This window comes from Myotis brandtii, unplaced genomic scaffold, assembly GCF_000412655.1.
Source record: "Myotis brandtii unplaced genomic scaffold, ASM41265v1 scaffold259, whole genome shotgun sequence".
NCBI classification, from domain to species: domain Eukaryota; kingdom Metazoa; phylum Chordata; class Mammalia; order Chiroptera; family Vespertilionidae; genus Myotis; species Myotis brandtii.
Genome location: NW_005359840.1, coordinates 2,043,232 through 2,052,953, shown reverse-complemented (window position 1 = coordinate 2,052,953; position 9,722 = coordinate 2,043,232). Strand labels below are relative to the sequence as shown.

General features: G+C 36.8%; 1 pseudogene; it reads right to left on the bottom strand.

The window, feature by feature from the left end:
• Positions 1 to 7,974: 7,974 nt before the first annotated feature.
• LOC102248735 lies at positions 7,975 to 8,877 on the bottom strand (annotated as a pseudogene).
• Between the last annotated feature and the right edge of the window lie 845 nt (positions 8,878 to 9,722).

Genomic DNA, 9,722 nt, shown 5'->3' with positions numbered 1-9,722 from the left:
TATAGGTGATAGCATATGGTATTTGTCTTCCTCTGTCTTATTTCACTTAGAATCATGCCCTCAAGCTTCATCCAAGTTGCCACAAATGGCAGGATTTCCATCTTTCTCACTCTGCCCTTCCTTTCCTGGTGAGAGAAACTCTCCCTAGCTGGAAAGTTTATTTTTGATGCTGAACAATGTCTGCAGCACAGGAAATGGGATGATACAAGCAAAAGGAAGTTGTCTTCCTTCTCTTCTTGTGCAATTATTTCACAGTGTTGCTAGGGACTCTAGAGGTCTCCCAAAGCTGTTTTGTTTCCAGACATAATCATTAATCTATGTGGGGGAATGGGGACGCTGGGCTCTCCTATGTCATCATTTTTCCCTGGACCCAGACAGCAATCTCATTGTCTATTCAACAAAAATTAGAAGTTTCACTTTATCACACCTAATAAATGAAAGGTTTTGCTTTCTATGAAGGAGGGATTCAGAAAGTGAGTCAGGTATTTGTGCCTGTGTGCTGCTAGTTGATGGGGATTTTCTCAGGCCTTGTTCCTTGTCCCTATTCTTTCTCTTGAAGGCCTGGAATAGGCCCTCAGAAAAGTATTTTCAAATGATGCTGGAATGAGGATCCATATCATTTTAAACATTTGTGCTAGGCAGTGCTCAGTCTTTAAGGACTATTTTTCCCCTCTTACCCACTTTTATGAAGACAATCCCTGTGTTCTGCTAAAAATGAAAGCATTCAAATGTCTCATCTGTCTTTAGACACTTTTCAAACTTAGTTCACATGGTTGCCTTGCAAACACAGATTTCCTTGCAAACACAGGTTTCTGAAGGGCTTAAAAATTATGATATTGAAGATTAACCAGTTATTCTCATTGAAAATGCATCTTAGGCTTTTATTTGAATGCTAGAAGTATAATACTTTTAGAAGAAAACATAGGTGTCTTAAAAAAATTAGGTAGGCAAAGATATCTACACTAATAAAAGACAAAGATGCTAATTGACCATACCTTTGCTACGCCCACCAGCCAATCAGAGCGACTATATGCAAATTAACCCAACCAAGATGGCGGTTAATTTGCATATACCGGCTGGGAGCGAAGACTGAAGACAACGTGGAAGTGAAGCGCCGCAGAAGGGAGCAAAGTAGAGGAGGCGGAGACAGGAACGGAGCCAAGGTGGCGGAGGCTGGAGGTGGGAGGGAAACCAGCCGGGCGGCGGGGCGGGAGTGAAGCCTGCCTCAGTGGGTTTCACTCCCTTCTCTGCTTTGCTCCAGCCGCAGGAAGCCCTATTCTTGCAGGAATCTTCCTGCAACAGGCCTCTAGTTTTATATAGGAGACAAGAGAAAATCGCTGATTAAATAGACTTCATTGGTATTTTAGAATGTTTGCTCTTTAAAAAAAATTCAGAAATTAAATGAAAAAGCAGGTATCAGAATTGGAAAAATTTAGATATAGATAAATAGAGATTTATATAAAGAAATAGATCTATATCTATATTTATCTACCAATATTTATATATTACCAAGGACTTATATCAAGAATACATAAAGAATCCTTAAAACTAATGATGACATTTAAAAAATGGGATTTTTCCACTTACAATACAAAATTTGCAAGGTAAAATCACGTCCATCCTAATAATTAGGAACCCTGAATTCTTTTACTTGAGAATGGTATTAAAAAACAGGCCAATAGACCTATGAAAAATGCTCAACATCACTAATTCTTAGAGATATGCAAATTAAAACCACAATAAGATATCACCTTGCACCTGCCAGAAGGGCTATCATCAATAGATCAACAAACAAGTGCTGGCGAGGATGTGGAGAAAAAGGAACCCTCCTGCACTGCTGGTGGGAATGCAAACTGGTGCAGCCACTGTGGAAGACAGTGTGGAGTTGCCTCAAAAAATTAAATATGGAACTGCCTTTGGACCCAGCAATCCCAATTCTGGGAATATATCTTAAGAAACCCAAAATACCCATCAAAAACAATATATGCACCCCTATGTTCATAGCAGCATTGTTTACAATAGCTAAGATCTGGAAACAGCCCAGTGTCCATTAGTAGATGAGTAGACAAAAAAGCTGTGGTACATTTACACCAAGCATGTCAAACTCGTGGCCCTTGTGCGCAATATAACAGTATGTAAGAAATGTTTTCATAAAAATTTCGTAACTTAATTTTTACAATATCCTGTTATACATAATTATTAATAACAAACTACAACGTTCGCTAATGATTGGTTACTATAATCATGTTGCATTCATTTCCCTTATGCGCCTTACCACAGGCTCACCATTTCTCTCCACTAATACTAGCAGCGAGTATTTTAGCAGCCGATTGCTACTCAGTAGTCTTGGACTGACTTGCTTGGTGTGCGCAACAGGAAATATTTCACTTTATGAGAACAAGAAAAATAGGTTTATTTGCATTACACTTATTAATTTGTGCAGTTATTCAGTGTCTGGTAAGTTAATGTTCAAGAAAAAATGTTTATTTTTATTAAAATGTTCTATTATTTTATGTTAACAATGACTCATTTATTTCAGCCCTTTGTATTCAGCATGTCTCTATCGAAATAAACCTATGTTTCTATGAAAATTGAGTTTTTGTTTTTTTGTGGCCCCACGTAAACTTAAACTTGTTTATTTGGCCCGTGTCAGCCTTTCAGTTTGACATGCTTGCTGTACACAATGGAGTACTACGAGGCTGTAAAATGGAACGAACTCTTACTTTTTTTTAACAGCATTGTTGGACTTGGATATTATTATGCTAAGCAAAATAAGCCAGTCAGAGAAAGACAAATACCATATGATCTCCTGTATGTGTGGAATCTAATAGACAAAACAAACCGATGAATGAAATAGAAACAAACAAACAAAAAGCAATATCTTTGAGATAGGTGTGCTTTATTTTCTATAGAGGTATAGTGACTTTTAAAAAAAAATTTCGTGGGATTTTTCTATGCAAATGATCATGCTATCTGCTAAAAAAAAAGACAATGTAAATTCATCTTTTAAAAAATATTTATCTTGCCTTATTACATTGTCTAGGATCTCCAGAAAAATGATGAAAAGAAATGTGGAGAGTGGACATGCTTGGTATGTTCCTGCTTTTAGGGGAAATATATTAACTACTTACCTGTTAATTATAATACTACCTGAGAGTTTTATAAGATGCATTTTAACAAGTTTTAAAAGTTCCATTCTATTCCTAACTTGAAGGAAGTTTGCATCATTAGTGAGTTTTGAATTTTGTCTAATATGTTTTCTTCAATTGTTGAGATAATTGTATGTTTTACTGTGATATTTTGTTAGTATAATGAATTATGTTGATTGACTTCTAATTCCACCAGTGATTTTTTTCTTTGACCCATTGATTATTTATGACTGATTTAATTAACTTCCACATGAAAATGGACAACCCAATTTTCTTTCTGATATTTATTTCTAATTTTATTTTATGTGGTCAGAGAACATACTTTGTAAGGTGCCACTACTTTTACATTTATGTGGCCATTTAATGATGCAGCATATGGTCTATCCTGGAAAATGTTCCATGTATACTTAAGAATATATTTTCATCTGCTGTTGGGTACAAAGTTCACTAAATGTCTTTTAAGTTTATTTGGTTTATAAGTCTTGTTTAAATACTTTGGTTGTTCTTCTGCCTACTTGTACGTAGAGCTTGGGAAGTATGTCTCAGCGCTGCGGCTGATGCAATGGTGTGAGCACACTCCACCATGACATGCTTCCTCGGCACACCAGGAAGTAGCAACGCCCGCCTGAACGAACTCCTAGAGCCACTGCACAGTACCCCAGCCTTTCAGCCATTGGTCACCTGTAGCAACGTGTCTCCCTCTGATTGGTCCCCTCATGCTATATATACCCCTGTAGTTCCACAATAAAACGGATCTGCATCACTGAACCTGGTGTCCAGAGTCGTGCATGCAGACGCCCTAGCGCGTTGGGGCTCCGTCGTCCTCACCCCTGAGGGACCCCCTGCTTCACCTAATTATTCTATTCACTATTAAAAGTTAATTATTGGAGTATATAGCTATTATTGTTGCATTGTCTATTTCTCATTTGAGTTCTAAAAGAATTGTTTCATGCACTTTAACAGGTTCTGTTTTTAGGTCAATATATATTTACTCTTGCTATATCTTCAAAATACATCAACCCCTTTATCATTATAAATTGTCTCTCTGTCTATAGCAACATTTTTTCCTTTTAAAGTCTATTTTTTGATATATTAGTATATATCCTGGCTTTTTTATTGCACTTTGTATGGTGTATCTCCTTCCATCTTTTTAAATTCAACATACATATCTTTTAATAAATGAGTATCTTTTGTAGACAGAATATATTTGGATCTTGTTTTCTTTTTGAATCTATTCTGACAGTCTATGGTTTTTGATTGGATTGTTTAATCCATTCCTATTTATAATACTGATTTAATTTAATTTATACCTGCTATTCTACTTTTTGTTTTCTATTTGTCTTATTTTTTTCCTCTACTCCTCATTTATTGTTTACTGTTGCATTGAATAAACATTTTCTAGTGTAATATTTTAAATCACTTAATGATTTCACCATATTGTAAGTTATTTTACTTTTTTTCTAGGTCTTATTATATACATCTTAACTTATCAGAATCTACTTCAAATATCTCTCCTCTGTTATATCTGTTATTTCTTTACCCTATTTGTGTCATTATTGTTTCGCATGTTACTTTCATACTGTTACAGACATAAAATATATTTATATAATTATTAGTTTATATAATTTTATATCTTTTAAAGAACTGATAGGAAAAAGAAAAGCAAGTATATATTTCTGAAGTTTGTTTTATTAAACTTCTATTTACTATTTCCAGTTCAATTCATTTGCTCCTATGCAAATGAGTTTTTATCCAGCATCATTTTCTTACCTCAGAACAACTATACTCTGATCCACTCTCTTTGTGTTTTTATTATTAAATAAATTAAATTTGTGCATGCTGTTATTTGGATTTAAAATAACACTTCTAAAATCAGGTAAGAGAGTAATATAATTTATGTGGTCTTTATTAATTACACAATTATCTTTGTCCATATTATTTTTTTATTATGGAATTGGAATGTTTCTATAGAATCACTTGATTTCAGCCTGAAGAAGTTTTGCATTTCTTTAAGGCAGATTGGTTAGCAACAAATCCACCCTCCCCTGCCTTCCCTTTGAGGATTTATGGTCTGTTCGATGTTTCTGTGTCTCTGGGATCTATTTTTGTTCATCAGTTTATATTGTTCATTATATTCCACAAATGAGTGAGATCATGTGATATTTGTCTTTCTCTGACTGGCTTATTTTGCATAGCATAATGCTCTCCCAGTCTATCCATGCTGTTGTAAATGGTAAGAGTTCTTTCTTTTTTACAGCAGCATAGTATTCCATTGTGTAGATGTACCACAGTTTTCTAATCCACTCATCTGCTGATGGGCATTTAGGCTGTTTCCAAATCTTAGCTATTTGTAAATTGTGCTGCTGTGAACCTAGGGGTGCATATATCTTTTCTGATTGGTGTTTCTGTTGTCTTGGGATATATTCCTGGAAGTGGTATTACTGGGTCAAATGGGAGTTCCATTTTTAATATTTTGAGGAAACTCCATACTGTTTTCCATGGTGGTTGTACCAGTCTGCATTCTCACCAGCAGTGCATGAGGATTCCTTTTTCTCCACATACTCGCCAGCACTTGTCATTTGTTGGTTTGTTGATGATAGCCATTCTGACAGGTGTGAGATGGTACCTCATTGTCGTTTTGATTTTCATCTCTCAGTTGACTAGTGACTTTGAGCATGTTTTCATATGTCTTTTGGCCTTCTGTATGTCCACTTTGGAACAGTGTCTATTTTTAGGTCATTTGCCCATTTTTTTGATTCAATTGTTAATCTTCCTTTTGTTAAGTTGTATGAGTTCCCTATACATTTTGGAGATTAAACCCTTATTGGATGTAACATTGGCAAATATGTTCTCCCATGCAGTGGGATCTCTTGTTGTTCTGTTGATGGTTTCTTTTGCTGTACAAAAGCTTTTTATTGTGATGTAGTCCCATTTGTTTATTTTCTCTTTAGTTTCCATTGCCCTAGGAGCTGTATCAGTGAAGAAAATGCTTCAGCATATGTCTGAGATTTTGCTGCCTGTGGATTCCTCTAAGATTTTTATGGTTTCCCGTCTTATGTTTAAGTCATTTATCCATTTTGAGTTTATTTTTGTGTATGGTGTAAGTTGGTGGTCTAGTTTCATTTTTTTGCATGTATCTGTCCAATTTTCCCAACACCATTTATTGAAGAGATTGTCTTGACTCCATTGTATGTTCTTGCCTCCTTTGTCAAATATTAATTGAGCATAGTAGTTTGGGTTGATTTCTGCGTTCTCTATTCTATATGTCTGTTCTTGTGCCAGTACCAGGCATGTTTGAGAACAGTGCCTTTGTAATATAGCTTGATATCTGGTATTGAGAACCATCCTACTTTGTTCTTCTTTCTCAGGATTGCTGTGGCTATTTGGGGTCATTTTTTATTCCATATAAATTTTTGGAGAGTTTGTTCTAGGTTTGTGAAATATGCTGTTGGTATTTTAATGGGGATTCTTTGAATCTATACTTTGATAGCCATTGTTTCTTTTTCTTTTTTAATCTTTATTGTTGAGATTATTACTGATGTTCCTCTTTTTTCCCCCATAGCTCCCCTCCACCCAGTTCCCACACCGCCCCAGGCCTGCAGAGGTACTTTATACATGCATATAAGATCTTTGTTTAATCTCTTCCTGCCCCCCACCCCCTCTTCCCTCTGAGAATGGTCAGTCTGTTCCATTTCCATGCCTCTGATTCTATTTTATTCACCAGTTTATTCTGTTCATTAGATTTCTTCCTTTTTTATGTTATTAAATGACAAAACATATTTCAAAGCTTTATTTAAAAATCTCTCACTGCTCATTATCAAAGTTACACAATTGTTTGCATACCAATAGACAGACTGTAAACAGGAAATTTTCATTAAGGAAAGATGAGTTTACTGTAATTTGATCTTTCACAAAAACTGCTGCAAGTTATTGATAACAGAATTTCTCTTTTACTTTCTTAAGTCTAATTCTCTGGAAAATTAAACCAATGTTTCCACTCCCTTGAGCTAAAGTTCAACCATGGTCACCTCAGGAAATACTCCTGCTTATTTGTTAATCAGAAATACAAATTGAGTAGCACATATTTCCATGTTCTTTCTTCAGCTTCATTATATTTTATAAGAGAACAGAAGACTTGCAGGGATCCTGTAAAGTCTTTCTTGTCGCAGCTGAGGTTTAATGAGGGCAGTGGAGGAAAGCAGTGGTGAAGCAAAGCAAGAGCATTCCCAGTGCCCTTATCAGACATGGAATCTTTTTCCTGTTTGGCTTGCAGCAGGGTTTCTGGTCTGCTTGCCTCCACCTAACCTGACTGAAGCAGAAAGGTAATATGCTCTGGTAAATCCTGTCATAGTTGATCCTTCAATCTGTGGGTTGTGGGATGATACTAATATGGAGAAACGTATCTGGGTAGCTCAGATGTTCACTCAGCCACTGTAGAGATGTTTCCAAAACCAATGTTTCCACTCCCTTGAGCTAAAGTTCAACCATGGTCACCTCAGGAAATACTCCTGCTTATTTGTTAATCAGAAATACAAATTGAGTAGCACATATTTCCATGTTCTTTCTTCAGCTTCATTATATTTTATAAGAGAACAGAAGACTTGCAGGGATCCTGTAAAGTCTTTCTTGTCGCAGCTGAGGTTTAATGAGGGCAGTGGAGGAAAGCAGTGGTGAAGCAAAGCAAGAGCATTCCCAGTGCCCTTATCAGACATGGAATCTTTTTCCTGTTTGGCTTGCAGCAGGGTTTCTGGTCTGCTTGCCTCCACCTAACCTGACTGAAGCAGAAAGGTAATATGCTCTGGTAAATCCTGTCATAGTTGATCCTTCAATCTGTGGGTTGTGGGATGATACTAATATGGAGAAACGTATCTGGGTAGCTCAGATGTTCACTCAGCCACTGTAGAGATGTTTCCAACATTGGCTCAATTCCATTAATCATCACTTGATTCTTTCCCCATCTTCAGGAGCAATCGCAGGACAGACTTATTTGAGGAGATCTCCTAAAGTATGCAATTGTCCATCTGTAGCCACAGGATGAAAAAGCTTCTGAATGAAAAGTCGTTCAGTCGTTGTCTGATATATTCTAAAAGGGATGTAATAAAATCCACTTTCTTCTGCAGGATATTCCATGAGTTCCTGATTGATGGCCCCAAACTGGTCAAATCTGTCATTATGTAATCCCATCCAGAGCTGCTTGTGATCTCTTTTCTGCATTTCATTGATCACTTGGCTTTTGTGTTTTAATGCATCAGCTTCTTTCACACAAGACATAAAATGAGCTTCAATTGCTTCCTTAGATGGACAGTGCAGAAGGTCCTTTTCTGGGAAACCCTTGAAATGTACTGTGATGTTCCAAGGAAGAGCTGAACTTGATGCAAGAAGATCAAATAGCAAACCAATTGGATAATACCATTTCAGTGGGGTGCCTTTGTGTTCAAACCTTATCTAACTAATGTCTTCTTGTCTCATAACCTTCTGAAAGTGCCTTTTCACTTTGTCAGTTACCAACGTCAAATAACTTTCTCTTGGCAAACGTAAATAATATGGTTCTGCCTCCCATTTAGCTATCTCATCCTGATACAGGGTGAAGCAAGTTGGAATTCGACCAAATCACACATCTCGAAGCACATCTTTGTCATCTGTCATGCTTCCAGTGGTTAAAGCAGTACATGTAGGCTAAATTATTTTTTTAACCAAAACTAAACAGAAGCCCCGGCTCCTCCTCTGGCTTTCCACAAAGGGGAAAACTATCTGTCCCGGCCCCAGCCCTTCTGTCCCGCAGAGATGCGTGAGCCTGGAGTCCCCAGAAGCTGCTCAGCTGCAGAAAGTACCAGCGAGGTTGTCAGAGCCTAGCCCTGCTGCACTTCCACCACCCATGATCCAGCAAATACCTCATTCGATTTCTTATTTGTTTGATTTTTAGATTTAATTTTTGATAGATATGTATTTGTTGCCATTTTGTTGTTCATATTTTTTTCTTTCTTCTTCTTCTTCTTCTTCTTCTTCAAGAATACCCTTCAGCATTTCATATAATACTGGTTTGGTGGTGATGAACTCCTTTAGCTTTTTCTTGTCTGTAATGCTCTTTATCTGACCGTCAATTCAAACAATAGCTTTGCTGGGTAGAGTAATATTGGTTGTAGGTCCTTGCTATTCATTACTTTGAATGTTTTTTGCCTTCTTTGGCCTGCAGATTTTCTGTTGAGAAATCAGCTGCCAGTTGTATGGGCACTCCCTTGTAGGTAACTATCTGCTTTTCTCTTGCTGCTTTTAAGATTCACTCTGTCTTTAGCCCTTGGCATTTTAATTATGATGTGTCTTGGTGTGGGCCTCTTTGGGTTTCTCTTGTTTGTGGTTCTCTGTGCTTCCTGGACTTGTAAGTCTATTTCTTTCACCAGGTAGGTTTAGTCCCTTGGAGGTTTCTAGAAGATTCTTGAGTAACCCTATAACCATGGTTTTGAACTCTATATCCAGTAGTTTGCTTTCTTCCATTTCTTCCATTTGTGACATGTTTCTTTGTCTCTGCATTTTGGCTGCTTCCCTGTGTTTCTTTTTATGTATTGGGTAGAGCTG